The sequence below is a fragment of the Pongo abelii genome, chromosome 14 (genome assembly GCF_028885655.2).
Source record: "Pongo abelii isolate AG06213 chromosome 14, NHGRI_mPonAbe1-v2.0_pri, whole genome shotgun sequence".
NCBI lineage: Eukaryota > Metazoa > Chordata > Mammalia > Primates > Hominidae > Pongo > Pongo abelii.
In genome coordinates this window covers 84657164-84662590 of record NC_071999.2, presented here as the reverse complement: position 1 = coordinate 84662590, position 5427 = coordinate 84657164, and the positions used below count along the sequence as shown (strand labels likewise).

At 43.1% G+C, this 5427-nt stretch overlaps 1 pseudogene; it reads right to left on the bottom strand.

Annotated features, from left to right (window-relative positions):
* Nucleotides 1–2907: 2907 nt before the first annotated feature.
* Nucleotides 2908–4550, bottom strand: LOC100457864 (T-complex protein 1 subunit epsilon-like; annotated as a pseudogene).
* Between the last annotated feature and the right edge of the window lie 877 nt (nt 4551–5427).

Sequence of the window (5427 nt, the reverse complement as noted above, 5' to 3'; positions counted from 1 at the left end):
TCATATATTTCTGACCTTCTACCTGTGTCATAAATCCCTATGCTATATAGAGGCTCTAGAATTGAAGAAGTATCAGTGGTATTTGAAGTTGTAGTTGTGGGTGAGGCTATTAAATCAGAGTGTATATAGTAGAAATAATAAACCCAAGGACAAGCCTCAAGAAACACCAACATTTAACGCACAGGCTACAAATCAGTTGTCTCCATTTGCCCACAGATTCAATTTGGCTAACATTGCATTTATTTTTATTTTTATTTTTTTAAAGACATGGTCTTGCCTGGAGTGCAGTGGCATGATCGTGGCTCACTGCAGCATTGACCTTCCAGGCTCAAGCGATCCTCCTCCCTTAACCTCCCGAGTAGCTGGCACTACAGGCACGCACCATTATGCCCAGCTAACTTTTGTATTTCTTGCAGAGACAGGGTTTCGCCATATTTGCCAGGCTGGTCTTGAACTCCTGGGCTCAATGATCCTCTTGCCTTGGCCTCCCAAAGTTCTGGGATCACAGGCGTGAGCCACCGTGCCTGGCTAACATAGCATTTTTAAAACCTTGAATGTGAATGGCTTCTGGAAAGGATAAGGAACAATTTGCACTCCCTCACAGTCCCCATCACCTCCTGCTAATTGCCTGCAGGTTTTTTATACCTGTACATTTCCTGCTGGCCCCCTAGAAGCACTAGAACTGCATTCCCTAAAGTGCGGTGGAAAAGATACTCATGTAGGAAAAGAAAACGTCAATAAAGATAAGGTAAATAAAGAAATGCTAGGAGAATGTGGCTTCATTAAAGTTGAAGGAGAGAGTCTCAGAAAAAAGAGGATAGTCAAGCAAATCAAATGTCCCAGGTGGTCAAGCAGGATGAGGGAAGAACAGGATATCTTTGATGTGGCAATTTGGTGGTCACTTATAATCTTAGTAAAAGATATTGGGGTGGGTAGGTTGATAGTAAAGCCAGATTATAGTGGGTTGTGGAGTGAAAGGGTATTGAGAAGGTGGAAATAAGTGGTTTAGTGTCCTCATTAAGGAAGCGTGGCCACGATGGGAAGGAAATAGACAGGCAGGCAGTTAATAGGAGATGGGTGGTCAGATGGAAATTTTTGCTTTTAGAATGGGAAATGTTCGAGTATGTTTTTATGCTGAGAAAAAATAACCACAGGGATGATCAGCTGGGAATACGGGAGAGAGGCAATGATGGGTTCGCCAGTGATTTCAGAAGCTATACTGGTACCAGTCATTGCCTTAGGAAACTGAGGACATAGAAGTGAATAATAGACAAGATGTTTGTTTTCTTGGAGATTATACTCTATTGGGTGAAGACAGCCAATAAAATGAAGGAGAATAGGCATTTCAGAGAAATAAAAAGTAATTTCAGAGAGTATGTGATAAGAATGGAAGGTCTACTTTTTATTTCTTGCTGTAGAAAGGCTTTATATTGTATATTCTTTCCAAAGGGCTGACATTTGAGCTGAGACTTGAATGAAAACAAGGAGCTAGCCATGGAAGCTCTGGGGAAGAGCATTCTAGATAGAATGATAACTAGTGTATGCATATAGGGTAGACATGAGCTTGGTGTGACTGGGACACAGAAAGAAGCCACAGTGATTCAACAACTACATTGTGGTGGGAGATGAGGTTGGGGGGTGATAGTCAGGGGGTGAGGTCACAGTGCCTTGTAGTCCATCTTAAGAAGTTGAATTTTATTTAAGGTGCAATGGGCGGCCATGGGAGGGCTTGAAGCAAGAGAGTGCTATCAACTCAAAGGTGAGAGGGGATGGATCTCAATGCAAAGTGAGGCAATGTGCCTTGAACAGGTGTGCTGTTAACTCTTCCACTGAGATGGGGGAAGCAGGAAAGAACGGGTGGAAGGAGAGACTTTTGTAGGTAGTGTAGGAGGTAGTTGAAATTAATACTTAAAGGCTTCAATTTTTGCAGTGAAGCGAGATGCAAGCTTATCTGCTAGCAGTGAATGGAGAGATTGTGGAGTAGGAGGTTGTATTAGTCTGCTCAGGTGGCTATGACAAAATACCACAAACTAGTTGGCTTCACCAACAAAAATTTTATTTCTTCTTCTATCTGCTTCCTGGCTTATCTCTAAAGACAGATGAGCCAGGAGGCAGACATAAGGAAGCCGTGGACACTGTGCACGCAAAAGGAAGAGAGGAGGACTTCTGGAGGCTAGAAGTCCATGATCAAGGTGCCAGCCTATGTGGTTTCTGGTGAGGGGTCTCTGGCAGATGGTTGCTTTCTTGTGTGTCCTCACATGGCAGGCAGACAGAGCTTTGACGTCTCTTCTTCATCTAAGTACTCCAGCCCTATTGGGTTAGGGCCCCACCTTATTACCTCATTTGACATTTATCACCTCCTCACAGGCAGTATCTCCAAATACAGTCCCAGTGGGAGTTAGGGCTTGGGTGGGCATAAACATTCAGTTCATAATAGGGGTTTGTGAAGAAAAGGGAAACTCTGAGGTATTTGTTGAAGAAATGGGAAAGGGAATGGATTAAGAATATGAATACCTTCCATCCTATTGTATTTTCTGTATTAAGGCTAAATTAGTAGTATCTCTCCATGATACCACACCTTACGCGGCAGGGAAATATTTGGGTAAGGACGTTAGTATCCTTAATGTGCAATCTCCCATTGACTTAGAAAGCAGGTGGATCCTGATAGCTTTTTCTTTTCTTTGTTTTTCGTTTAAAGAGATTCCTTTAATATAATGAATACAAAAACATGATCTCTGCAGAAGATTATAAAGCCCTTCAGGAATATGAAAAGGAGAAATTTGAAGAGATGATTCAACAAATTAAAGAGACAGGTGCTAACCTAGCAATCTGATAGTATGCCCACAATTAAACAGCTTTGAACAAGTGAAACTATGGTTACTGAACAGCAATTTTTATTATAGCATCTACAGGGTCTGAAAAAGGATGTAATAAATAACCATAGACACATCACAAGACATCGATTTATTTAATCACAGTAGTGGATCTTACTACATAGTATTCTCAATGTCTTCATTCTTCAGATTCTCCAGGCTTATGAATGTTGTCAATCTTCAAAATCATTCTAACCATTTGTGTTGCAAGAGATATCTGTTGCTTTTTTGCCAATCAAGGTTTCTATGACATGCTATTGCTTCATATCATTTGTCCCCTTGTGCAAGCAGTTGACGCCAAGAGCAAGGTTCATCTCCTTCACTTGGCTGGCTCAGACTTTGGTCATACTCTGGATGGGATTCATGCCACCGTTTTCAGAAAGGGCCTTGGGGATGACCTCCAAGGTGTTGGCAAGTGCTCTCATGGCATACTGTTCTAAGGTGGGGCACTTATCCACCTCTTAGCTAACTGGCAGAGCACAGGATATCTCAGCAGCCCCTCCTCCATACGCCACATGATTATTATGGATGAGGTTCCAGATGACACACAAAGCACCGTGAAGGGATTGTTTTGCCTCGTCAATAATCATCTTATTTCTTCTTCTCATAAAAATGGTTATAGCTCTGGAGTTCTTACACTGCTTGATGACCAGCATTTTATCCTTAGTTGTCCCAAAGGAGATCTCCTGTACAAGACCAGCAAAGCCCAGCTTCCTGGCCATGAGCTCTGAGAACTTGGTGATGATCTGCCCTCTTGTTGTGATGGCAATCAGTTCAATTTCAGGTCCTCCTACCTAGCAAACTGCAGGCAAGTTGTTCTGAAGAAGTAAGTGATTTGCTTCATCATCAATGCCCCACTGACAAATTTCTGGGTTAGCACCAGTCTCTTTAATTTGTTGAATCATCTCTTAAAATTTCTCCTTTTCATATCTCTGAAGGGCTTTATAATCTTCTACAGAGGTCACATCCAGCTTATGCTTTGCTTTTGGTTTGGGTAGTTCAAGTGGACATGTGAGAATTACAATCTTAGCATCTTCCACTTTTTTTGGCATCTGTGGGTGACTGAAATCCTTGTCCACAATCACACCCTTAATCAGTTTATTGTCCTCCAGGCTGCCATCCACTTTGCTTTCTACTTTGATAAGCTCAAAGTCAACACCTCTTTGCTCCATATCTGTTAAGGGAGGATGGCATTCACAGCAATCTCAGCCATTTGTCGGTAACAACTGTTGACCACTTTGGAGCCCAGCATGGTTTTTGCAGTCTGAATCAGGGGTTTGGTGTCTTTTATGTCAACAAGGTTGCTATCACTGATCTTGTCCAGGTGTTCAACAGCAAAGCAGGCAGCCTGCTCATAGCCATCAGCTATTCTGATTGGATGAATACCTTGGTCTAGCAACTCCTGGGCTGCTTCTAACAAGGCACTAGCCAGGACAACCACACCTGTGGTTCCATCTCCAGTTTCATCATCCTGAGACTTAGACATTTCTACCATCAGCTGGGCAATCTGATGACTGACATCCATCACGCTTAAGATGGTGACCCCATCATTAGTTACAGTCACATTGCCATCCTTATCCACCATCATCTTATGAAGCCCCTTTGGTCCAAGTGATGTTCTTGTCGTATGTGCTAAAGCCTTTGCTGTCATTATATGAGACTTGAGGGCCTCAAGTCCCATAAGGCTGGACTAGCGGTCCTGATCTTTGATTATAAGGAAAGGGGGCCCATATCAATCAAACGTGAGGGTCCCCATGGACGCTGTGGTGCAGCAGCAGGAGTTACTTTTCCACTTTTTCTTTATTTAACAGCTGGTAAGGCTGGTTGGCATGACAGCCTGGAGCTAAGTCAGAGCTGAGGTGCTTAGCATAAAAAGAGGACAGAAATCCTAGAGAAGCTAGGCAAGACCAATGAGCCAGAAGCAGACAAAAGGAGGCCATGGACACTGCACACGCAAAAGGGAGGGAGGGAAGGAGCCCCTGTGACTAGCAGCCAAAGAGGGACCCAGGCAACAGCCTACATGCCTCTGGATTTGTAAGAGTTTCTTTCTCATATAAACATGTGCTTCCCTCTCCATAAGAAATCTTCAACCAAACTTTTAATGCATATTAATGCTATGTGGAATGACTTTGCTTTTCTTGGATTGAGGAGGCTGGCGAACAGTTTTAAAATCACTGCATGAAGGAAACCAGAGGAAGAGAGCCACATGTTGGAGAAGAATGTCCACAACCTCAACAAGGTAACACACAAGGCCAACAAGGGTGCAAAATTTTAACATGATTCTCACCAGGCCCCAAATGTTTAATTTTGACTCATGTTCCTTTTGGAGATTTACTCTACCTTGCAGATAACAGATGCAGATTATTATTATTATTATTTATTTGTTTGTTTGTTTGTTTTTGAGACAGAGTCTCGCTCTGTCTCCCAGGCTGGAGTGCAGTGGCATGATCTCGGCTCACTGCAAGCTCTGCCTCCCGGGTTCATGCCATTCTCCTGCCTCAGCCTCTCGAGTAGCTGGGACTACAGGTGCCCACCACCATGCCCAGCTAATTTT